The following is a 27,123-nucleotide window of genomic DNA, read 5'->3' as shown; positions in this document are numbered from 1 at the left end:
ATGAAAGATGTTTCTTTGTCATGAAATATAATCTTATTTGCAATGCAGAAGACAGATTTTCATGTGTTAAAGTTTTTTTGCAGAGCAAGTCATGTTTGAGACAAAATGCACATTATCACTAGTTTAAACCTTCTAAAAACACTAATTCTGTGTTTAGTGCAACTTAAGCAAATTAAGAGAATGCAAGGCCACAGATGCTGAAAAACGTCTTTCTCAATGACAGAAAGCTGGTTTATGCAATTTTAAGAGTAAAACTCAAGTACATCAAAGATGTTTCTTTCTCATGAAATGTAATCTTATTTGCAATGCAGAAGACAGATTTTCAAGCGTTAAAGTTTTTTTGCAGAGCAAGTCATGTTTGAGACTCAATGCACATTATCACTAGTTTAAACCTTCTAAAAACACTAATGCTGTGTTTAGTGCAACGTAAGCAAACGAAGAGAATGCAAGGCCACAGATGCTGAAAAACTTCTTTCTCAGTGAGACAAAGCTGGTTTATGCAATTTTAAGAGAAAAGCTCAAGTATATGAAAGATGTTTCTTTCTCAAGACATGTAATGTTATTTGCAATGCAGAAGACAGATTTTCAAGTTTTTTTGCAGAGCAAGTCTTGTTTGAGCTTCAATGCACATTATCACTAGTTTAAACCTTCTTAGAACACTAATGCTGTGTTTAGTGCAACTAAGCAAATGAAGAGAATGCCAGGCCACAGATGCTGAAATGCTTCTTTCTCAGTGAGAGAAAGTTGTTTTATGCAATTTTAAGTGTAAAGCTCAAGTACATGAAAGATGTTTCTTTCTCATGAACTGTAATGTTATTTGCAATGCAGAAGACAGATTTTCATGTGTTAAAGTTTTTTTGCAGAGCAAGTCATGTTTGAGCTTCAAGGCACATTATCACGAGTTTAAACCTTCTAAGAGCACGAATGCTGTGTTTAGTGCAACTAAGCAAATGAAGAGAATGCCAGGCCACAGATGCTGAAATGCTTCTTTCTCAGTGAGAGAAAGCTGGTTTATGCAATTTTAAGAGAAAAGCTCAAGTATATGAAAGATGTTTCTTTCTCATGAACTGTAATGTTATTTGCAATGCAGAAGACAGATTTTCATGTGTTAAAGTTTTTTTGCAGAGCAAGTCATGATTGAGACAAAATGCACATTATCACTAGTTTAAACCTTCTAAAAACACTAATGCTGTGTTTAGTGCAACTTAAGCAAATTAAGAGAATGCAAGGCCACAGATGCTGAAAAACGACTTTCTCAATGACAGAAAGCTGGTTTATGCAATTTTAAGAGTAAAACTCAAGTACATCAAAGATGTTTCTTTCTCATGAAATGTAATCTTATTTGCAATGCAGAAGACAGATTTTCAAGCGTTAAAGTTTTTTTTTGCAGAGCAAGTCATGTTTGAGACTCATTGCACATTATCACTAGTTTAAACCTTCTAAAAACACTAATGCTGTGTTTAGTGCAACGTAAGCAAATGAAGAGAATGCAAGGCCACAGATGCTGAAAAACTTCTTTCTCAGTGAGACAAAGCTGGTTTATGCAATTTTAAGAGAAAAGCTCAAGTATATGAAAGATGTTTCTTTCTCAAGAAATGTAATATTATTTGCAATGCAGAAGACAGATTTTCAAGTTTTTTTGCAGAGCAAGTCGTGTTTGAGCTTCAATGCACATTATCACTAGTTTAAACCTTCTTAGAACACTAATGCTGTGTTTAGTGCAACTAAGCAAATGAAGAGAATGCCAGGCCACAGATGCTGAAATGCTTCTTTCTCAGTGAGAGAAAGTTGTTTTATGCAATTTTAAGTGTAAAGCTCAAGTACATGAAAGATGTTTCTTTCTCATGAACTGTAATGTTATTTGCAATGCAGAAGACAGATTTTCATGTGTTAAAGTTTTTTTGCAGAGCAAGTCATGTTTGAGAGAAAATTCACATTATCACTAGTTTAAACCTTCTAAAAACACTAATGCTGTGTTTAGTGCAACTAAGCAAATGAAGAGAATGCCAGGCCACAGATGCTGAAATGCTTCTTTCTCAGTGAGAGAAAGCTGGTTTATGCAATTTTAAGAGGAAAGCTCAAGTATATGAAAGATGTTTCTTTCTCATGAACTGTAATGTTATTTGCAATGCAGAAGACAGATTTTCATGTGTTAAAGTTTTTTTGCAGAGCAAGTCATGTTTGAGAGAAAATTCACATTATCACTAATTTAAACATTCTAAAAACACTAATGCTGTGTTTAGTGCAACTTAAGCAAATTAAGAGAATGCAAGGCCACAGATGCTGAAAAACTTCTTTCTCAGTGAGACAAAGTTGTTTCATGCAATTTTAAGTGTAAAGCTCAAGTACATGAAAGATGTTTCTTTGTCATGAAATATAATCTTATTTGCAATGCAGAAGACAGATTTTCATGTGTTAAAGTTTTTTTGCAGAGCAAGTCATGTTTGAGACAAAATGCACATTATCACTAGTTTAAACCTTCTAAAAACACTAATGCTGTGTTTAGTGCAACTTAAGCAAATTAAGAGAATGCAAGGCCACAGATGCTGAAAAACGTCTTTCTCAATGACAGAAAGCTGGTTTATGCAATTTTAAGAGTAAAACTCAAGTACATCAAAGATGTTTCTTTCTCATGAAATGTAATCTTATTTGCAATGCAGAAGACAGATTTTCAAGCGTTAAAGTTTTTTTGCAGAGCAAGTCATGTTTGAGACTCAATGCACATTATCACTAGTTTAAACCTTCTAAAAACACTAATGCTGTGTTTAGTGCAACGTAAGCAAACGAAGAGAATGCAAGGCCACAGATGCTGAAAAACTTCTTTCTCAGTGAGACAAAGCTGGTTTATGCAATTTTAAGAGAAAAGCTCAAGTATATGAAAGATGTTTCTTTCTCAAGACATGTAATGTTATTTGCAATGCAGAAGACAGATTTTCAAGTTTTTTTGCAGAGCAAGTCGTGTTTGAGCTTCAATGCACATTATCACTAGTTTAAACCTTCTTAGAACACTAATGCTGTGTTTAGTGCAACTAAGCAAATGAAGAGAATGCCAGGCCACAGATGCTGAAATGCTTCTTTCTCAGTGAGAGAAAGTTGTTTTATGCAATTTTAAGTGTAAAGCTCAAGTACATGAAAGATGTTTCTTTCTCATGAACTGTAATGTTATTTGCAATGCAGAAGACAGATTTTCATGTGTTAAAGTTTTTTTGCAGAGCAAGTCATGTTTGAGCTTCAAGGCACATTATCACGAGTTTAAACCTTCTAAGAGCACGAATGCTGTGTTTAGTGCAACTAAGCAAATGAAGAGAATGCCAGGCCACAGATGCTGAAATGCTTCTTTCTCAGTGAGAGAAAGTTGTTTTATGCAATTTTAAGTGTAAAGCTCAAGTACATGAAAGATGTTTCTTTCTCATGAACTGTAATGTTATTTGCAATGCAGAAGACAGATTTTCATGTGTTAAAGTTTTTTTGCAGAGCAAGTCATGTTTGAGCTTCAAGGCACATTATCATGAGTTTAAACCTTCTAAGAGCACGAATGCTGTGTTTAGTGCAACTAAGCAAATGAAGAGAATGCCAGGCCACAGATGCTGAAATGCTTCTTTCTCAGTGAGAGAAAGCTGGTTTATGCAATTTTAAGAGAAAAGCTCAAGTATATGAAAGATGTTTCTTTCTCATGAACTGTAATGTTATTTGCAATGCAGAAGACAGATTTTCATGTGTTAAAGTTTTTTTGCAGAGCAAGTCATGATTGAGCCAAAATGCACATTATCACTAGTTTAAACCTTCTAAAAACACTAATGCTGTGTTTAGTGCAACTTAAGCAAATTAAGAGAATGCAAGGCCACAGATGCTGAAAAACGACTTTCTCAATGACAGAAAGCTGGTTTATGCAATTTTAAGAGTAAAACTCAAGTACATCAAAGATGTTTCTTTCTCATGAAATGTAATCTTATTTGCAATGCAGAAGACAGATTTTCAAGCGTTAAAGTTTTTTTTTGCAGAGCAAGTCATGTTTGAGACTCATTGCACATTATCACTAGTTTAAACCTTCTAAAAACACTAATGCTGTGTTTAGTGCAACGTAAGCAAATGAAGAGAATGCAAGGCCACAGATGCTGAAAAACTTCTTTCTCAGTGAGACAAAGCTGGTTTATGCAATTTTAAGAGAAAAGCTCAAGTATATGAAAGATGTTTCTTTCTCAAGAAATGTAATATTATTTGCAATGCAGAAGACAGATTTTCAAGTTTTTTTGCAGAGCAAGTCGTGTTTGAGCTTCAATGCACATTATCACTAGTTTAAACCTTCTTAGAACACTAATGCTGTGTTTAGTGCAACTAAGCAAATGAAGAGAATGCCAGGCCACAGATGCTGAAATGCTTCTTTCTCAGTGAGAGAAAGTTGTTTTATGCAATTTTAAGTGTAAAGCTCAAGTACATGAAAGATGTTTCTTTCTCATGAACTGTAATGTTATTTGCAATGCAGAAGACAGATTTTCATGTGTTAAAGTTTTTTTGCAGAGCAAGTCATGTTTGAGAGAAAATTCACATTATCACTAGTTTAAACCTTCTAAAAACACTAATGCTGTGTTTAGTGCAACTAAGCAAATGAAGAGAATGCCAGGCCACAGATGCTGAAATGCTTCTTTCTCAGTGAGAGAAAGCTGGTTTATGCAATTTTAAGAGAAAAGCTCAAGTATATGAAAGATGTTTCTTTCTCATGAACTGTAATGTTATTTGCAATGCAGAAGACAGATTTTCATGTGTTAAAGTTTTTTTGCAGAGCAAGTCATGTTTGAGCTTCAAGGCACATTATCACGAGTTTAAACCTTCTAAGAGCACGAATGCTGTGTTTAGTGCAACTAAGCAAATGAAGAGAATGCCAGGCCACAGATGCTGAAATGCTTCTTTCTCAGTGAGAGAAAGCTGGTTTATGCAATTTTAAGAGAAAAGCTCAAGTATATGAAAGATGTTTCTTTCTCATGAACTGTAATGTTATTTGCAATGCAGAAGACAGATTTTCATGTGTTAAAGTTTTTTTGCAGAGCAAGTCATGATTGAGACAAAATGCACATTATCACTAGTTTAAACCTTCTAAAAACACTAATGCTGTGTTTAGTGCAACTTAAGCAAATTAAGAGAATGCAAGGCCACAGATGCTGAAAAACGACTTTCTCAATGACAGAAAGCTGGTTTATGCAATTTTAAGAGTAAACCTCAAGTACATCAAAGATGTTTCTTTCTCATGAAATGTAATCTTATTTGCAATGCAGAAGACAGATTTTCAAGCGTTAAAGTTTTTTTTTGCAGAGCAAGTCATGTTTGAGACTCATTGCACATTATCACTAGTTTAAACCTTCTAAAAACACTAATGCTGTGTTTAGTGCAACGTAAGCAAATGAAGAGAATGCAAGGCCACAGATGCTGAAAAACTTCTTTCTCAGTGAGACAAAGCTGGTTTATGCAATTTTAAGAGAAAAGCTCAAGTATATGAAAGATGTTTCTTTCTCAAGAAATGTAATGTTATTTGCAATGCAGAAGACAGATTTTCAAGTTTTTTTGCAGAGCAAGTCGTGTTTGAGCTTCAATGCACATTATCACTAGTTTAAACCTTCTTAGAACACTAATGCTGTGTTTAGTGCAACTAAGCAAATGAAGAGAATGCCAGGCCACAGATGCTGAAATGCTTCTTTCTCAGTGAGAGAAAGTTGTTTTATGCAATTTTAAGTGTAAAGCTCAAGTACATGAAAGATGTTTCTTTCTCATGAACTGTAATGTTATTTGCAATGCAGAAGACAGATTTTCATGTGTTAAAGTTTTTTTGCAGAGCAAGTCATGTTTGAGAGAAAATTCACATTATCACTAGTTTAAACCTTCTAAAAACACTAATGCTGTGTTTAGTGCAACTAAGCAAATGAAGAGAATGCCAGGCCACAGATGCTGAAATGCTTCTTTCTCAGTGAGAGAAAGCTGGTTTATGCAATTTTAAGAGAAAAGCTCAAGTATATGAAAGATGTTTCTTTCTCATGAACTGTAATGTTATTTGCAATGCAGAAGACAGATTTTCATGTGTTAAAGTTTTTTTGCAGAGCAAGTCATGTTTGAGCTTCAAGGCACATTATCACTAGTTTAAACCCTCTTAGAACACTAATGCTGTGTTTAGTGCAACTAAGCAAATGAAGAGAATGCCAGGCCACAGATGCTGAAATGCTTCTTTCTCAGTGAGAGAAAGCTGGTTTATGCAATTTTAAGAGGAAAGCTCAAGTATATGAAAGATGTTTCTTTCTCATGAACTGTAATGTTATTTGCAATGCAGAAGACAGATTTTCATGTGTTAAAGTTTTTTTGCAGAGCAAGTCATGTTTGAGAGAAAATTCACATTATCACTAATTTAAACCTTCTAAAAACACTAATGCTGTGTTTAGTGCAACTTAAGCAAATTAAGAGAATGCAAGGCCACAGATGCTGAAAAACTTCTTTCTCAGTGAGACAAAGTTGTTTCATGCAATTTTAAGTGTAAAGCTCAAGTACATGAAAGATGTTTCTTTGTCATGAAATATAATCTTATTTGCAATGCAGAAGACAGATTTTCATGTGTTAAAGTTTTTTTGCAGAGCAAGTCATGTTTGAGACAAAATGCACATTATCACTAGTTTAAACCTTCTAAAAACACTAATTCTGTGTTTAGTGCAACTTAAGCAAATTAAGAGAATGCAAGGCCACAGATGCTGAAAAACGTCTTTCTCAATGACAGAAAGCTGGTTTATGCAATTTTAAGAGTAAAACTCAAGTACATCAAAGATGTTTCTTTCTCATGAAATGTAATCTTATTTGCAATGCAGAAGACAGATTTTCAAGCGTTAAAGTTTTTTTGCAGAGCAAGTCATGTTTGAGACTCAATGCACATTATCACTAGTTTAAACCTTCTAAAAACACTAATGCTGTGTTTAGTGCAACGTAAGCAAACGAAGAGAATGCAAGGCCACAGATGCTGAAAAACTTCTTTCTCAGTGAGACAAAGCTGGTTTATGCAATTTTAAGAGAAAAGCTCAAGTATATGAAAGATGTTTCTTTCTCAAGACATGTAATGTTATTTGCAATGCAGAAGACAGATTTTCAAGTTTTTTTGCAGAGCAAGTCGTGTTTGAGCTTCAATGCACATTATCACTAGTTTAAACCTTCTTAGAACACTAATGCTGTGTTTAGTGCAACTAAGCAAATGAAGAGAATGCCAGGCCACAGATGCTGAAATGCTTCTTTCTCAGTGAGAGAAAGTTGTTTTATGCAATTTTAAGTGTAAAGCTCAAGTACATGAAAGATGTTTCTTTCTCATGAACTGTAATGTTATTTGCAATGCAGAAGACAGATTTTCATGTGTTAAAGTTTTTTTGCAGAGCAAGTCATGTTTGAGCTTCAAGGCACATTATCACGAGTTTAAACCTTCTAAGAGCACGAATGCTGTGTTTAGTGCAACTAAGCAAATGAAGAGAATGCCAGGCCACAGATGCTGAAATGCTTCTTTCTCAGTGAGAGAAAGCTGGTTTATGCAATTTTAAGAGAAAAGCTCAAGTATATGAAAGATGTTTCTTTCTCATGAACTGTAATGTTATTTGCAATGCAGAAGACAGATTTTCATGTGTTAAAGTTTTTTTGCAGAGCAAGTCATGATTGAGACAAAATGCACATTATCACTAGTTTAAACCTTCTAAAAACACTAATGCTGTGTTTAGTGCAACTTAAGCAAATTAAGAGAATGCAAGGCCACAGATGCTGAAAAACGACTTTCTCAATGACAGAAAGCTGGTTTATGCAATTTTAAGAGTAAAACTCAAGTACATCAAAGATGTTTCTTTCTCATGAAATGTAATCTTATTTGCAATGCAGAAGACAGATTTTCAAGCGTTAAAGTTTTTTTTTGCAGAGCAAGTCATGTTTGAGACTCATTGCACATTATCACTAGTTTAAACCTTCTAAAAACACTAATGCTGTGTTTAGTGCAACGTAAGCAAATGAAGAGAATGCAAGGCCACAGATGCTGAAAAACTTCTTTCTCAGTGAGACAAAGCTGGTTTATGCAATTTTAAGAGAAAAGCTCAAGTATATGAAAGATGTTTCTTTCTCAAGAAATGTAATATTATTTGCAATGCAGAAGACAGATTTTCAAGTTTTTTTGCAGAGCAAGTCGTGTTTGAGCTTCAATGCACATTATCACTAGTTTAAACCTTCTTAGAACACTAATGCTGTGTTTAGTGCAACTAAGCAAATGAAGAGAATGCCAGGCCACAGATGCTGAAATGCTTCTTTCTCAGTGAGAGAAAGTTGTTTTATGCAATTTTAAGTGTAAAGCTCAAGTACATGAAAGATGTTTCTTTCTCATGAACTGTAATGTTATTTGCAATGCAGAAGACAGATTTTCATGTGTTAAAGTTTTTTTGCAGAGCAAGTCATGTTTGAGAGAAAATTCACATTATCACTAGTTTAAACCTTCTAAAAACACTAATGCTGTGTTTAGTGCAACTAAGCAAATGAAGAGAATGCCAGGCCACAGATGCTGAAATGCTTCTTTCTCAGTGAGAGAAAGCTGGTTTATGCAATTTTAAGAGGAAAGCTCAAGTATATGAAAGATGTTTCTTTCTCATGAACTGTAATGTTATTTGCAATGCAGAAGACAGATTTTCATGTGTTAAAGTTTTTTTGCAGAGCAAGTCATGTTTGAGAGAAAATTCACATTATCACTAATTTAAACATTCTAAAAACACTAATGCTGTGTTTAGTGCAACTTAAGCAAATTAAGAGAATGCAAGGCCACAGATGCTGAAAAACTTCTTTCTCAGTGAGACAAAGTTGTTTCATGCAATTTTAAGTGTAAAGCTCAAGTACATGAAAGATGTTTCTTTGTCATGAAATATAATCTTATTTGCAATGCAGAAGACAGATTTTCATGTGTTAAAGTTTTTTTGCAGAGCAAGTCATGTTTGAGACAAAATGCACATTATCACTAGTTTAAACCTTCTAAAAACACTAATGCTGTGTTTAGTGCAACTTAAGCAAATTAAGAGAATGCAAGGCCACAGATGCTGAAAAACGTCTTTCTCAATGACAGAAAGCTGGTTTATGCAATTTTAAGAGTAAAACTCAAGTACATCAAAGATGTTTCTTTCTCATGAAATGTAATCTTATTTGCAATGCAGAAGACAGATTTTCAAGCGTTAAAGTTTTTTTGCAGAGCAAGTCATGTTTGAGACTCAATGCACATTATCACTAGTTTAAACCTTCTAAAAACACTAATGCTGTGTTTAGTGCAACGTAAGCAAACGAAGAGAATGCAAGGCCACAGATGCTGAAAAACTTCTTTCTCAGTGAGACAAAGCTGGTTTATGCAATTTTAAGAGAAAAGCTCAAGTATATGAAAGATGTTTCTTTCTCAAGACATGTAATGTTATTTGCAATGCAGAAGACAGATTTTCAAGTTTTTTTGCAGAGCAAGTCGTGTTTGAGCTTCAATGCACATTATCACTAGTTTAAACCTTCTTAGAACACTAATGCTGTGTTTAGTGCAACTAAGCAAATGAAGAGAATGCCAGGCCACAGATGCTGAAATGCTTCTTTCTCAGTGAGAGAAAGTTGTTTTATGCAATTTTAAGTGTAAAGCTCAAGTACATGAAAGATGTTTCTTTCTCATGAACTGTAATGTTATTTGCAATGCAGAAGACAGATTTTCATGTGTTAAAGTTTTTTTGCAGAGCAAGTCATGTTTGAGCTTCAAGGCACATTATCACGAGTTTAAACCTTCTAAGAGCACGAATGCTGTGTTTAGTGCAACTAAGCAAATGAAGAGAATGCCAGGCCACAGATGCTGAAATGCTTCTTTCTCAGTGAGAGAAAGCTGGTTTATGCAATTTTAAGAGAAAAGCTCAAGTATATGAAAGATGTTTCTTTCTCATGAACTGTAATGTTATTTGCAATGCAGAAGACAGATTTTCATGTGTTAAAGTTTTTTTGCAGAGCAAGTCATGATTGAGACAAAATGCACATTATCACTAGTTTAAACCTTCTAAAAACACTAATGCTGTGTTTAGTGCAACTTAAGCAAATTAAGAGAATGCAAGGCCTCAGATGCTGAAAAACGACTTTCTCAATGACAGAAAGCTGGTTTATGCAATTTTAAGAGTAAAACTCAAGTACATCAAAGATGTTTCTTTCTCATGAAATGTAATCTTATTTGCAATGCAGAAGACAGATTTTCAAGCGTTAAAGTTTTTTTTTGCAGAGCAAGTCATGTTTGAGACTCATTGCACATTATCACTAGTTTAAACCTTCTAAAAACACTAATGCTGTGTTTAGTGCAACGTAAGCAAATGAAGAGAATGCAAGGCCACAGATGCTGAAAAACTTCTTTCTCAGTGAGACAAAGCTGGTTTATGCAATTTTAAGAGAAAAGCTCAAGTATATGAAAGATGTTTCTTTCTCAAGAAATGTAATGTTATTTGCAATGCAGAAGACAGATTTTCAAGTTTTTTTGCAGAGCAAGTCGTGTTTGAGCTTCAATGCACATTATCACTAGTTTAAAACTTCTTAGAACACTAATGCTGTGTTTAGTGCAACTAAGCAAATGAAGAGAATGCCAGGCCACAGATGCTGAAATGCTTCTTTCTCAGTGAGAGAAAGTTGTTTTATGCAATTTTAAGTGTAAAGCTCAAGTACATGAAAGATGTTTCTTTCTCATGAACTGTAATGTTATTTGCAATGCAGAAGACAGATTTTCATGTGTTAAAGTTTTTTTGCAGAGCAAGTCATGTTTGAGCTTCAAGGCACATTATCATGAGTTTAAACCTTCTAAGAGCACGAATGCTGTGTTTAGTGCAACTAAGCAAATGAAGAGAATGCCAGGCCACAGATGCTGAAATGCTTCTTTCTCAGTGAGAGAAAGCTGGTTTATGCAATTTTAAGAGAAAAGCTCAAGTATATGAAAGATGTTTCTTTCTCATGAACTGTAATGTTATTTGCAATGCAGAAGACAGATTTTCATGTGTTAAAGTTTTTTTGCAGAGCAAGTCATGATTGAGCCAAAATGCACATTATCACTAGTTTAAACCTTCTAAAAACACTAATGCTGTGTTTAGTGCAACTTAAGCAAATTAAGAGAATGCAAGGCCACAGATGCTGAAAAACGACTTTCTCAATGACAGAAAGCTGGTTTATGCAATTTTAAGAGTAAAACTCAAGTACATCAAAGATGTTTCTTTCTCATGAAATGTAATCTTATTTGCAATGCAGAAGACAGATTTTCAAGCGTTAAAGTTTTTTTTTGCAGAGCAAGTCATGTTTGAGACTCATTGCACATTATCACTAGTTTAAACCTTCTAAAAACACTAATGCTGTGTTTAGTGCAACGTAAGCAAATGAAGAGAATGCAAGGCCACAGATGCTGAAAAACTTCTTTCTCAGTGAGACAAAGCTGGTTTATGCAATTTTAAGAGAAAAGCTCAAGTATATGAAAGATGTTTCTTTCTCAAGAAATGTAATATTATTTGCAATGCAGAAGACAGATTTTCAAGTTTTTTTGCAGAGCAAGTCGTGTTTGAGCTTCAATGCACATTATCACTAGTTTAAACCTTCTTAGAACACTAATGCTGTGTTTAGTGCAACTAAGCAAATGAAGAGAATGCCAGGCCACAGATGCTGAAATGCTTCTTTCTCAGTGAGAGAAAGTTGTTTTATGCAATTTTAAGTGTAAAGCTCAAGTACATGAAAGATGTTTCTTTCTCATGAACTGTAATGTTATTTGCAATGCAGAAGACAGATTTTCATGTGTTAAAGTTTTTTTGCAGAGCAAGTCATGTTTGAGAGAAAATTCACATTATCACTAGTTTAAACCTTCTAAAAACACTAATGCTGTGTTTAGTGCAACTAAGCAAATGAAGAGAATGCCAGGCCACAGATGCTGAAATGCTTCTTTCTCAGTGAGAGAAAGCTGGTTTATGCAATTTTAAGAGAAAAGCTCAAGTATATGAAAGATGTTTCTTTCTCATGAACTGTAATGTTATTTGCAATGCAGAAGACAGATTTTCATGTGTTAAAGTTTTTTTGCAGAGCAAGTCATGTTTGAGAGAAAATTCACATTATCACTAGTTTAAACCTTCTAAAAACACTAATGCTGTGTTTAGTGCAACTAAGCAAATGAAGAGAATGCCAGGCCACAGATGCTGAAATGCTTCTTTCTCAGTGAGAGAAAGCTGGTTTATGCAATTTTAAGAGGAAAGCTCAAGTATATGAAAGATGTTTCTTTCTCATGAACTGTAATGTTATTTGCAATGCAGAAGACAGATTTTCATGTGTTAAAGTTTTTTTGCAGAGCAAGTCATGTTTGAGAGAAAATTCACATTATCACTAATTTAAACATTCTAAAAACACTAATGCTGTGTTTAGTGCAACTTAAGCAAATTAAGAGAATGCAAGGCCACAGATGCTGAAAAACTTCTTTCTCAGTGAGACAAAGTTGTTTCATGCAATTTTAAGTGTAAAGCTCAAGTACATGAAAGATGTTTCTTTGTCATGAAATATAATCTTATTTGCAATGCAGAAGACAGATTTTCATGTGTTAAAGTTTTTTTGCAGAGCAAGTCATGTTTGAGACAAAATGCACATTATCACTAGTTTAAACCTTCTAAAAACACTAATGCTGTGTTTAGTGCAACTTAAGCAAATTAAGAGAATGCAAGGCCACAGATGCTGAAAAACGTCTTTCTCAATGACAGAAAGCTGGTTTATGCAATTTTAAGAGTAAAACTCAAGTACATCAAAGATGTTTCTTTCTCATGAAATGTAATCTTATTTGCAATGCAGAAGACAGATTTTCAAGCGTTAAAGTTTTTTTGCAGAGCAAGTCATGTTTGAGACTCAATGCACATTATCACTAGTTTAAACCTTCTAAAAACACTAATGCTGTGTTTAGTGCAACGTAAGCAAACGAAGAGAATGCAAGGCCACAGATGCTGAAAAACTTCTTTCTCAGTGAGACAAAGCTGGTTTATGCAATTTTAAGAGAAAAGCTCAAGTATATGAAAGATGTTTCTTTCTCAAGACATGTAATGTTATTTGCAATGCAGAAGACAGATTTTCAAGTTTTTTTGCAGAGCAAGTCGTGTTTGAGCTTCAATGCACATTATCACTAGTTTAAACCTTCTTAGAACACTAATGCTGTGTTTAGTGCAACTAAGCAAATGAAGAGAATGCCAGGCCACAGATGCTGAAATGCTTCTTTCTCAGTGAGAGAAAGTTGTTTTATGCAATTTTAAGTGTAAAGCTCAAGTACATGAAAGATGTTTCTTTCTCATGAACTGTAATGTTATTTGCAATGCAGAAGACAGATTTTCATGTGTTAAAGTTTTTTTGCAGAGCAAGTCATGTTTGAGCTTCAAGGCACATTATCACGAGTTTAAACCTTCTAAGAGCACGAATGCTGTGTTTAGTGCAACTAAGCAAATGAAGAGAATGCCAGGCCACAGATGCTGAAATGCTTCTTTCTCAGTGAGAGAAAGCTGGTTTATGCAATTTTAAGAGAAAAGCTCAAGTATATGAAAGATGTTTCTTTCTCATGAACTGTAATGTTATTTGCAATGCAGAAGACAGATTTTCATGTGTTAAAGTTTTTTTGCAGAGCAAGTCATGATTGAGACAAAATGCACATTATCACTAGTTTAAACCTTCTAAAAACACTAATGCTGTGTTTAGTGCAACTTAAGCAAATTAAGAGAATGCAAGGCCTCAGATGCTGAAAAACGACTTTCTCAATGACAGAAAGCTGGTTTATGCAATTTTAAGAGTAAAACTCAAGTACATCAAAGATGTTTCTTTCTCATGAAATGTAATCTTATTTGCAATGCAGAAGACAGATTTTCAAGCGTTAAAGTTTTTTTTTGCAGAGCAAGTCATGTTTGAGACTCATTGCACATTATCACTAGTTTAAACCTTCTAAAAACACTAATGCTGTGTTTAGTGCAACGTAAGCAAATGAAGAGAATGCAAGGCCACAGATGCTGAAAAACTTCTTTCTCAGTGAGACAAAGCTGGTTTATGCAATTTTAAGAGAAAAGCTCAAGTATATGAAAGATGTTTCTTTCTCAAGAAATGTAATGTTATTTGCAATGCAGAAGACAGATTTTCAAGTTTTTTTGCAGAGCAAGTCGTGTTTGAGCTTCAATGCACATTATCACTAGTTTAAAACTTCTTAGAACACTAATGCTGTGTTTAGTGCAACTAAGCAAATGAAGAGAATGCCAGGCCACAGATGCTGAAATGCTTCTTTCTCAGTGAGAGAAAGTTGTTTTATGCAATTTTAAGTGTAAAGCTCAAGTACATGAAAGATGTTTCTTTCTCATGAACTGTAATGTTATTTGCAATGCAGAAGACAGATTTTCATGTGTTAAAGTTTTTTTGCAGAGCAAGTCATGTTTGAGCTTCAAGGCACATTATCATGAGTTTAAACCTTCTAAGAGCACGAATGCTGTGTTTAGTGCAACTAAGCAAATGAAGAGAATGCCAGGCCACAGATGCTGAAATGCTTCTTTCTCAGTGAGAGAAAGCTGGTTTATGCAATTTTAAGAGAAAAGCTCAAGTATATGAAAGATGTTTCTTTCTCATGAACTGTAATGTTATTTGCAATGCAGAAGACAGATTTTCATGTGTTAAAGTTTTTTTGCAGAGCAAGTCATGATTGAGCCAAAATGCACATTATCACTAGTTTAAACCTTCTAAAAACACTAATGCTGTGTTTAGTGCAACTTAAGCAAATTAAGAGAATGCAAGGCCACAGATGCTGAAAAACGACTTTCTCAATGACAGAAAGCTGGTTTATGCAATTTTAAGAGTAAAACTCAAGTACATCAAAGATGTTTCTTTCTCATGAAATGTAATCTTATTTGCAATGCAGAAGACAGATTTTCAAGCGTTAAAGTTTTTTTTTGCAGAGCAAGTCATGTTTGAGACTCATTGCACATTATCACTAGTTTAAACCTTCTAAAAACACTAATGCTGTGTTTAGTGCAACGTAAGCAAATGAAGAGAATGCAAGGCCACAGATGCTGAAAAACTTCTTTCTCAGTGAGACAAAGCTGGTTTATGCAATTTTAAGAGAAAAGCTCAAGTATATGAAAGATGTTTCTTTCTCAAGAAATGTAATATTATTTGCAATGCAGAAGACAGATTTTCAAGTTTTTTTGCAGAGCAAGTCGTGTTTGAGCTTCAATGCACATTATCACTAGTTTAAACCTTCTTAGAACACTAATGCTGTGTTTAGTGCAACTAAGCAAATGAAGAGAATGCCAGGCCACAGATGCTGAAATGCTTCTTTCTCAGTGAGAGAAAGTTGTTTTATGCAATTTTAAGTGTAAAGCTCAAGTACATGAAAGATGTTTCTTTCTCATGAACTGTAATGTTATTTGCAATGCAGAAGACAGATTTTCATGTGTTAAAGTTTTTTTGCAGAGCAAGTCATGTTTGAGAGAAAATTCACATTATCACTAGTTTAAACCTTCTAAAAACACTAATGCTGTGTTTAGTGCAACTAAGCAAATGAAGAGAATGCCAGGCCACAGATGCTGAAATGCTTCTTTCTCAGTGAGAGAAAGCTGGTTTATGCAATTTTAAGAGAAAAGCTCAAGTATATGAAAGATGTTTCTTTCTCATGAACTGTAATGTTATTTGCAATGCAGAAGACAGATTTTCATGTGTTAAAGTTTTTTTGCAGAGCAAGTCATGTTTGAGCTTCAAGGCACATTATCACGAGTTTAAACCTTCTAAGAGCACGAATGCTGTGTTTAGTGCAACTAAGCAAATGAAGAGAATGCCAGGCCACAGATGCTGAAATGCTTCTTTCTCAGTGAGAGAAAGCTGGTTTATGCAATTTTAAGAGAAAAGCTCAAGTATATGAAAGATGTTTCTTTCTCATGAACTGTAATGTTATTTGCAATGCAGAAGACAGATTTTCATGTGTTAAAGTTTTTTTGCAGAGCAAGTCATGATTGAGACAAAATGCACATTATCACTAGTTTAAACCTTCTAAAAACACTAATGCTGTGTTTAGTGCAACTTAAGCAAATTAAGAGAATGCAAGGCCACAGATGCTGAAAAACGACTTTCTCAATGACAGAAAGCTGGTTTATGCAATTTTAAGAGTAAACCTCAAGTACATCAAAGATGTTTCTTTCTCATGAAATGTAATCTTATTTGCAATGCAGAAGACAGATTTTCAAGCGTTAAAGTTTTTTTTTGCAGAGCAAGTCATGTTTGAGACTCATTGCACATTATCACTAGTTTAAACCTTCTAAAAACACTAATGCTGTGTTTAGTGCAACGTAAGCAAATGAAGAGAATGCAAGGCCACAGATGCTGAAAAACTTCTTTCTCAGTGAGACAAAGCTGGTTTATGCAATTTTAAGAGAAAAGCTCAAGTATATGAAAGATGTTTCTTTCTCAAGAAATGTAATGTTATTTGCAATGCAGAAGACAGATTTTCAAGTTTTTTTGCAGAGCAAGTCGTGTTTGAGCTTCAATGCACATTATCACTAGTTTAAACCTTCTTAGAACACTAATGCTGTGTTTAGTGCAACTAAGCAAATGAAGAGAATGCCAGGCCACAGATGCTGAAATGCTTCTTTCTCAGTGAGAGAAAGTTGTTTTATGCAATTTTAAGTGTAAAGCTCAAGTACATGAAAGATGTTTCTTTCTCATGAACTGTAATGTTATTTGCAATGCAGAAGACAGATTTTCATGTGTTAAAGTTTTTTTGCAGAGCAAGTCATGTTTGAGAGAAAATTCACATTATCACTAGTTTAAACCTTCTAAAAACACTAATGCTGTGTTTAGTGCAACTAAGCAAATGAAGAGAATGCCAGGCCACAGATGCTGAAATGCTTCTTTCTCAGTGAGAGAAAGCTGGTTTATGCAATTTTAAGAGAAAAGCTCAAGTATATGAAAGATGTTTCTTTCTCATGAACTGTAATGTTATTTGCAATGCAGAAGACAGATTTTCATGTGTTAAAGTTTTTTTGCAGAGCAAGTCATGTTTGAGCTTCAAGGCACATTATCACTAGTTTAAACCCTCTTAGAACACTAATGCTGTGTTTAGTGCAACTAAGCAAATGAAGAGAATGCCAGGCCACAGATGCTGAAATGCTTCTTTCTCAGTGAGAGAAAGCTGGTTTATGCAATTTTAAGAGGAAAGCTCAAGTATATGAAAGATGTTTCTTTCTCATGAACTGTAATGTTATTTGCAATGCAGAAGACAGATTTTCATGTGTTAAAGTTTTTTTGCAGAGCAAGTCATGTTTGAGAGAAAATTCACATTATCACTAATTTAAACCTTCTAAAAACACTAATGCTGTGTTTAGTGCAACTTAAGCAAATTAAGAGAATGCAAGGCCACAGATGCTGAAAAACTTCTTTCTCAGTGAGACAAAGTTGTTTCATGCAATTTTAAGTGTAAAGCTCAAGTACATGAAAGATGTTTCTTTGTCATGAAATATAATCTTATTTGCAATGCAGAAGACAGATTTTCATGTGTTAAAGTTTTTTTGCAGAGCAAGTCATGTTTGAGACAAAATGCACATTATCACTAGTTTAAACCTTCTAAAAACACTAATTCTGTGTTTAGTGCAACTTAAGCAAATTAAGAGAATGCAAGGCCACAGATGCTGAAAAACGTCTTTCTCAATGACAGAAAGCTGGTTTATGCAATTTTAAGAGTAAAACTCAAGTACATCAAAGATGTTTCTTTCTCATGAAATGTAATCTTATTTGCAATGCAGAAGACAGATTTTCAAGCGTTAAAGTTTTTTTGCAGAGCAAGTCATGTTTGAGACTCAATGCACATTATCACTAGTTTAAACCTTCTAAAAACACTAATGCTGTGTTTAGTGCAACGTAAGCAAACGAAGAGAATGCAAGGCCACAGATGCTGAAAAACTTCTTTCTCAGTGAGACAAAGCTGGTTTATGCAATTTTAAGAGAAAAGCTCAAGTATATGAAAGATGTTTCTTTCTCAAGACATGTAATGTTATTTGCAATGCAGAAGACAGATTTTCAAGTTTTTTTGCAGAGCAAGTCGTGTTTGAGCTTCAATGCACATTATCACTAGTTTAAACCTTCTTAGAACACTAATGCTGTGTTTAGTGCAACTAAGCAAATGAAGAGAATGCCAGGCCACAGATGCTGAAATGCTTCTTTCTCAGTGAGAGAAAGTTGTTTTATGCAATTTTAAGTGTAAAGCTCAAGTACATGAAAGATGTTTCTTTCTCATGAACTGTAATGTTATTTGCAATGCAGAAGACAGATTTTCATGTGTTAAAGTTTTTTTGCAGAGCAAGTCATGTTTGAGCTTCAAGGCACATTATCACGAGTTTAAACCTTCTAAGAGCACGAATGCTGTGTTTAGTGCAACTAAGCAAATGAAGAGAATGCCAGGCCACAGATGCTGAAATGCTTCTTTCTCAGTGAGAGAAAGCTGGTTTATGCAATTTTAAGAGAAAAGCTCAAGTATATGAAAGATGTTTCTTTCTCATGAACTGTAATGTTATTTGCAATGCAGAAGACAGATTTTCATGTGTTAAAGTTTTTTTGCAGAGCAAGTCATGATTGAGACAAAATGCACATTATCACTAGTTTAAACCTTCTAAAAACACTAATTCTGTGTTTAGTGCAACTTAAGCAAATTAAGAGAATGCAAGGCCACAGATGCTGAAAAACGTCTTTCTCAATGACAGAAAGCTGGTTTATGCAATTTTAAGAGTAAAACTCAAGTACATCAAAGATGTTTCTTTCTCATGAAATGTAATCTTATTTGCAATGCAGAAGACAGATTTTCAAGCGTTAAAGTTTTTTTGCAGAGCAAGTCATGTTTGAGACTCAATGCACATTATCACTAGTTTAAACCTTCTAAAAACACTAATGCTGTGTTTAGTGCAACGTAAGCAAACGAAGAGAATGCAAGGCCACAGATGCTGAAAAACTTCTTTCTCAGTGAGACAAAGCTGGTTTATGCAATTTTAAGAGAAAAGCTCAAGTATATGAAAGATGTTTCTTTCTCAAGACATGTAATGTTATTTGCAATGCAGAAGACAGATTTTCAAGTTTTTTTGCAGAGCAAGTCGTGTTTGAGCTTCAATGCACATTATCACTAGTTTAAACCTTCTTAGAACACTAATGCTGTGTTTAGTGCAACTAAGCAAATGAAGAGAATGCCAGGCCACAGATGCTGAAATGCTTCTTTCTCAGTGAGAGAAAGTTGTTTTATGCAATTTTAAGTGTAAAGCTCAAGTACATGAAAGATGTTTCTTTCTCATGAACTGTAATGTTATTTGCAATGCAGAAGACAGATTTTCATGTGTTAAAGTTTTTTTGCAGAGCAAGTCATGTTTGAGCTTCAAGGCACATTATCACGAGTTTAAACCTTCTAAGAGCACGAATGCTGTGTTTAGTGCAACTAAGCAAATGAAGAGAATGCCAGGCCACAGATGCTGAAATGCTTCTTTCTCAGTGAGAGAAAGCTGGTTTATGCAATTTTAAGAGAAAAGCTCAAGTATATGAAAGATGTTTCTTTCTCATGAACTGTAATGTTATTTGCAATGCAGAAGACAGATTTTCATGTGTTAAAGTTTTTTTGCAGAGCAAGTCATGATTGAGACAAAATGCACATTATCACTAGTTTAAACCTTCTAAAAACACTAATGCTGTGTTTAGTGCAACTTAAGCAAATTAAGAGAATGCAAGGCCACAGATGCTGAAAAACGACTTTCTCAATGACAGAAAGCTGGTTTATGCAATTTTAAGAGTAAAACTCAAGTACATCAAAGATGTTTCTTTCTCATGAAATGTAATCTTATTTGCAATGCAGAAGACAGATTTTCAAGCGTTAAAGTTTTTTTTTGCAGAGCAAGTCATGTTTGAGACTCATTGCACATTATCACTAGTTTAAACCTTCTAAAAACACTAATGCTGTGTTTAGTGCAACGTAAGCAAATGAAGAGAATGCAAGGCCACAGATGCTGAAAAACTTCTTTCTCAGTGAGACAAAGCTGGTTTATGCAATTTTAAGAGAAAAGCTCAAGTATATGAAAGATGTTTCTTTCTCAAGAAATGTAATATTATTTGCAATGCAGAAGACAGATTTTCAAGTTTTTTTGCAGAGCAAGTCGTGTTTGAGCTTCAATGCACATTATCACTAGTTTAAACCTTCTTAGAACACTAATGCTGTGTTTAGTGCAACTAAGCAAATGAAGAGAATGCCAGGCCACAGATGCTGAAATGCTTCTTTCTCAGTGAGAGAAAGTTGTTTTATGCAATTTTAAGTGTAAAGCTCAAGTACATGAAAGATGTTTCTTTCTCATGAACTGTAATGTTATTTGCAATGCAGAAGACAGATTTTCATGTGTTAAAGTTTTTTTGCAGAGCAAGTCATGTTTGAGAGAAAATTCACATTATCACTAGTTTAAACCTTCTAAAAACACTAATGCTGTGTTTAGTGCAACTAAGCAAATGAAGAGAATGCCAGGCCACAGATGCTGAAATGCTTCTTTCTCAGTGAGAGAAAGCTGGTTTATGCAATTTTAAGAGAAAAGCTCAAGTATATGAAAGATGTTTCTTTCTCATGAACTGTAATGTTATTTGCAATGCAGAAGACAGATTTTCATGTGTTAAAGTTTTTTTGCAGAGCAAGTCATGTTTGAGCTTCAAGGCACATTATCACGAGTTTAAACCTTCTAAGAGCACGAATGCTGTGTTTAGTGCAACTAAGCAAATGAAGAGAATGCCAGGCCACAGATGCTGAAATGCTTCTTTCTCAGTGAGAGAAAGCTGGTTTATGCAATTTTAAGAGAAAAGCTCAAGTATATGAAAGATGTTTCTTTCTCATGAACTGTAATGTTATTTGCAATGCAGAAGACAGATTTTCATGTGTTAAAGTTTTTTTGCAGAGCAAGTCATGATTGAGACAAAATGCACATTATCACTAGTTTAAACCTTCTAAAAACACTAATGCTGTGTTTAGTGCAACTTAAGCAAATTAAGAGAATGCAAGGCCACAGATGCTGAAAAACGACTTTCTCAATGACAGAAAGCTGGTTTATGCAATTTTAAGAGTAAACCTCAAGTACATCAAAGATGTTTCTTTCTCATGAAATGTAATCTTATTTGCAATGCAGAAGACAGATTTTCAAGCGTTAAAGTTTTTTTTTGCAGAGCAAGTCATGTTTGAGACTCATTGCACATTATCACTAGTTTAAACCTTCTAAAAACACTAATGCTGTGTTTAGTGCAACGTAAGCAAATGAAGAGAATGCAAGGCCACAGATGCTGAAAAACTTCTTTCTCAGTGAGACAAAGCTGGTTTATGCAATTTTAAGAGAAAAGCTCAAGTATATGAAAGATGTTTCTTTCTCAAGAAATGTAATGTTATTTGCAATGCAGAAGACAGATTTTCAAGTTTTTTTGCAGAGCAAGTCGTGTTTGAGCTTCAATGCACATTATCACTAGTTTAAACCTTCTTAGAACACTAATGCTGTGTTTAGTGCAACTAAGCAAATGAAGAGAATGCCAGGCCACAGATGCTGAAATGCTTCTTTCTCAGTGAGAGAAAGTTGTTTTATGCAATTTTAAGTGTAAAGCTCAAGTACATGAAAGATGTTTCTTTCTCATGAACTGTAATGTTATTTGCAATGCAGAAGACAGATTTTCATGTGTTAAAGTTTTTTTGCAGAGCAAGTCATGTTTGAGAGAAAATTCACATTATCACTAGTTTAAACCTTCTAAAAACACTAATGCTGTGTTTAGTGCAACTAAGCAAATGAAGAGAATGCCAGGCCACAGATGCTGAAATGCTTCTTTCTCAGTGAGAGAAAGCTGGTTTATGCAATTTTAAGAGAAAAGCTCAAGTATATGAAAGATGTTTCTTTCTCATGAACTGTAATGTTATTTGCAATGCAGAAGACAGATTTTCATGTGTTAAAGTTTTTTTGCAGAGCAAGTCATGTTTGAGCTTCAAGGCACATTATCACTAGTTTAAACCCTCTTAGAACACTAATGCTGTGTTTAGTGCAACTAAGCAAATGAAGAGAATGCCAGGCCACAGATGCTGAAATGCTTCTTTCTCAGTGAGAGAAAGCTGGTTTATGCAATTTTAAGAGGAAAGCTCAAGTATATGAAAGATGTTTCTTTCTCATGAACTGTAATGTTATTTGCAATGCAGAAGACAGATTTTCATGTGTTAAAGTTTTTTTGCAGAGCAAGTCATGTTTGAGAGAAAATTCACATTATCACTAATTTAAACCTTCTAAAAACACTAATGCTGTGTTTAGAGCAACTTAAGCAAATTAAGAGAATGCAAGGCCACAGATGCTGAAAAACTTCTTTCTCAGTGAGACAAAGTTGTTTCATGCAATTTTAAGTGTAAAGCTCAAGTACATGAAAGATGTTTCTTTGTCATGAAATATAATCTTATTTGCAATGCAGAAGACAGATTTTCATGTGTTAAAGTTTTTTTGCAGAGCAAGTCATGTTTGAGACAAAATGCACATTATCACTAGTTTAAACCTTCTAAAAACACTAATGCTGTGTTTAGTGCAACTTAAGCAAATTAAGAGAATGCAAGGCCACAGATGCTGAAAAACGTCTTTCTCAATGACAGAAAGCTGGTTTATGCAATTTTAAGAGTAAAACTCAAGTACATCAAAGATGTTTCTTTCTCATGAAATGTAATCTTATTTGCAATGCAGAAGACAGATTTTCAAGCGTTAAAGTTTTTTTGCAGAGCAAGTCATGTTTGAGACTCAATGCACATTATCACTAGTTTAAACCTTCTAAAAACACTAATGCTGTGTTTAGTGCAACGTAAGCAAACGAAGAGAATGCAAGGCCACAGATGCTGAAAAACTTCTTTCTCAGTGAGACAAAGCTGGTTTATGCAATTTTAAGAGAAAAGCTCAAGTATATGAAAGATGTTTCTTTCTCAAGACATGTAATGTTATTTGCAATGCAGAAGACAGATTTTCAAGTTTTTTTGCAGAGCAAGTCGTGTTTGAGCTTCAATGCACATTATCACTAGTTTAAACCTTCTTAGAACACTAATGCTGTGTTTAGTGCAACTAAGCAAATGAAGAGAATGCCAGGCCACAGATGCTGAAATGCTTCTTTCTCAGTGAGAGAAAGTTGTTTTATGCAATTTTAAGTGTAAAGCTCAAGTACATGAAAGATGTTTCTTTCTCATGAACTGTAATGTTATTTGCAATGCAGAAGACAGATTTTCATGTGTTAAAGTTTTTTTGCAGAGCAAGTCATGTTTGAGCTTCAAGGCACATTATCACGAGTTTAAACCTTCTAAGAGCACGAATGCTGTGTTTAGTGCAACTAAGCAAATGAAGAGAATGCCAGGCCACAGATGCTGAAATGCTTCTTTCTCAGTGAGAGAAAGCTGGTTTATGCAATTTTAAGAGAAAAGCTCAAGTATATGAAAGATGTTTCTTTCTCATGAACTGTAATGTTATTTGCAATGCAGAAGACAGATTTTCATGTGTTAAAGTTTTTTTGCAGAGCAAGTCATGATTGAGACAAAATGCACATTATCACTAGTTTAAACCTTCTAAAAACACTAATGCTGTGTTTAGTGCAACTTAAGCAAATTAAGAGAATGCAAGGCCTCAGATGCTGAAAAACGACTTTCTCAATGACAGAAAGCTGGTTTATGCAATTTTAAGAGTAAAACTCAAGTACATCAAAGATGTTTCTTTCTCATGAAATGTAATCTTATTTGCAATGCAGAAGACAGATTTTCAAGCGTTAAAGTTTTTTTTTGCAGAGCAAGTCATGTTTGAGACTCATTGCACATTATCACTAGTTTAAACCTTCTAAAAACACTAATGCTGTGTTTAGTGCAACGTAAGCAAATGAAGAGAATGCAAGGCCACAGATGCTGAAAAACTTCTTTCTCAGTGAGACAAAGCTGGTTTATGCAATTTTAAGAGAAAAGCTCAAGTATATGAAAGATGTTTCTTTCTCAAGAAATGTAATGTTATTTGCAATGCAGAAGACAGATTTTCAAGTTTTTTTGCAGAGCAAGTCGTGTTTGAGCTTCAATGCACATTATCACTAGTTTAAAACTTCTTAGAACACTAATGCTGTGTTTAGTGCAACTAAGCAAATGAAGAGAATGCCAGGCCACAGATGCTGAAATGCTTCTTTCTCAGTGAGAGAAAGTTGTTTTATGCAATTTTAAGTGTAAAGCTCAAGTACATGAAAGATGTTTCTTTCTCATGAACTGTAATGTTATTTGCAATGCAGAAGACAGATTTTCATGTGTTAAAGTTTTTTTGCAGAGCAAGTCATGTTTGAGCTTCAAGGCACATTATCACGAGTTTAAACCTTCTAAGAGCACGAATGCTGTGTTTAGTGCAACTAAGCAAATGAAGAGAATGCCAGGCCACAGATGCTGAAATGCTTCTTTCTCAGTGAGAGAAAGCTGGTTTATGCAATTTTAAGAGAAAAGCTCAAGTATATGAAAGATGTTTCTTTCTCATGAACTGTAATGTTATTTGCAATGCAGAAGACAGATTTTCATGTGTTAAAGTTTTTTTGCAGAGCAAGTCATGATTGAGACAAAATGCACATTATCACTAGTTTAAACCTTCTAAAAACACTAATGCTGTGTTTAGTGCAATTTAAGCAAATTAAGAGAATGCAAGGCCACAGATGCTGAAAAACGACTTTCTCAATGACAGAAAGCTGGTTTATGCAATTTTAAGAGTAAAACTCAAGTACATCAAAGATGTTTCTTTCTCATGAAATGTAATCTTATTTGCAATGCAGAAGACAGATTTTCAAGCGTTAAAGTTTTTTTTTGCAGAGCAAGTCATGTTTGAGACTCATTGCACATTATCACTAGTTTAAACCTTCTAAAAACACTAATGCTGTGTTTAGTGCAACGTAAGCAAATGAAGAGAATGCAAGGCCACAGATGCTGAAAAACTTCTTTCTCAGTGAGACAAAGCTGGTTTATGCAATTTTAAGAGAAAAGCTCAAGTATATGAAAGATGTTTCTTTCTCAAGAAATGTAATATTATTTGCAATGCAGAAGACAGATTTTCAAGTTTTTTTGCAGAGCAAGTCGTGTTTGAGCTTCAATGCACATTATCACTAGTTTAAACTTCTTAGAACACTAATGCTGTGTTTAGTGCAACTAAGCAAATGAAGAGAATGCCAGGCCACAGATGCTGAAATGCTTCTTTCTCAGTGAGAGAAAGTTGTTTTATGCAATTTTAAGTGTAAAGCTCAAGTACATGAAAGATGTTTCTTTCTCATGAACTGTAATGTTATTTGCAATGCAGAAGACAGATTTTCATGTGTTAAAGTTTTTTTGCAGAGCAAGTCATGTTTGAGCTTCAAGGCACATTATCACGAGTTTAAACCTTCTAAGAGCACGAATGCTGTGTTTAGTGCAACTAAGCAAATGAAGAGAATGCCAGGCCACAGATGCTGAAATGCTTCTTTCTCAGTGAGAGAAAGCTGGTTTATGCAATTTTAAGAGAAAAGCTCAAGTATATGAAAGATGTTTCTTTCTCATGAACTGTAATGTTATTTGCAATGCAGAAGACAGATTTTCATGTGTTAAAGTTTTTTTGCAGAGCAAGTCATGATTGAGACAAAATGCACATTATCACTAGTTTAAACCTTCTAAAAACACTAATGCTGTGTTTAGTGCAACTTAAGCAAATTAAGAGAATGCAAGGCCACAGATGCTGAAAAACGACTTTCTCAATGACAGAAAGCTGGTTTATGCAATTTTAAGAGTAAAACTCAAGTACATCAAAGATGTTTCTTTCTCATGAAATGTAATCTTATTTGCAATGCAGAAGACAGATTTTCAAGCGTTAAAGTTTTTTTTTGCAGAGCAAGTCATGTTTGAGACTCATTGCACATTATCACTAGTTTAAACCTTCTAAAAACACTAATGCTGTGTTTAGTGCAACGTAAGCAAATGAAGAGAATGCAAGGCCACAGATGCTGAAAAACTTCTTTCTCAGTGAGACAAAGCTGGTTTATGCAATTTTAAGAGAAAAGCTCAAGTATATGAAAGATGTTTCTTTCTCAAGAAATGTAATATTATTTGCAATGCAGAAGACAGATTTTCAAGTTTTTTTGCAGAGCAAGTCGTGTTTGAGCTTCAATGCACATTATCACTAGTTTAAACTTCTTAGAACACTAATGCTGTGTTTAGTGCAACTAAGCAAATGAAGAGAATGCCAGGCCACAGATGCTGAAATGCTTCTTTCTCAGTGAGAGAAAGTTGTTTTATGCAATTTTAAGTGTAAAGCTCAAGTACATGAAAGATGTTTCTTTCTCATGAACTGTAATGTTATTTGCAATGCAGAAGACAGATTTTCATGTGTTAAAGTTTTTTTGCAGAGCAAGTCATGTTTGAGCTTCAAGGCACATTATCACGAGTTTAAACCTTCTAAGAGCACGAATGCTGTGTTTAGTGCAACTAAGCAAATGAAGAGAATGCCAGGCCACAGATGCTGAAATGCTTCTTTCTCAGTGAGAGAAAGCTGGTTTATGCAATTTTAAGAGAAAAGCTCAAGTATATGAAAGATGTTTCTTTCTCATGAACTGTAATGTTATTTGCAATGCAGAAGACAGATTTTCATGTGTTAAAGTTTTTTTGCAGAGCAAGTCATGATTGAGACAAAATGCACATTATCACTAGTTTAAACCTTCTAAAAACACTAATGCTGTGTTTAGTGCAACTTAAGCAAATTAAGAGAATGCAAGGCCACAGATGCTGAAAAACGACTTTCTCAATGACAGAAAGCTGGTTTATGCAATTTTAAGAGTAAAACTCAAGTACATCAAAGATGTTTCTTTCTCATGAAATGTAATCTTATTTGCAATGCAGAAGACAGATTTTCAAGCGTTAAAGTTTTTTTTTGCAGAGCAAGTCATGTTTGAGACTCATTGCACATTATCACTAGTTTAAACCTTCTAAAAACACTAATGCTGTGTTTAGTGCAACGTAAGCAAATGAAGAGAATGCAAGGCCACAGATGCTGAAAAACTTCTTTCTCAGTGAGACAAAACTGGTTT

Source organism: Barbus barbus, assembly GCF_936440315.1.
Source record: "Barbus barbus genome assembly, chromosome: 31".
Lineage (NCBI taxonomy): Eukaryota > Metazoa > Chordata > Actinopteri > Cypriniformes > Cyprinidae > Barbus > Barbus barbus.
Note: the sequence above shows the minus strand (reverse complement) of the source record.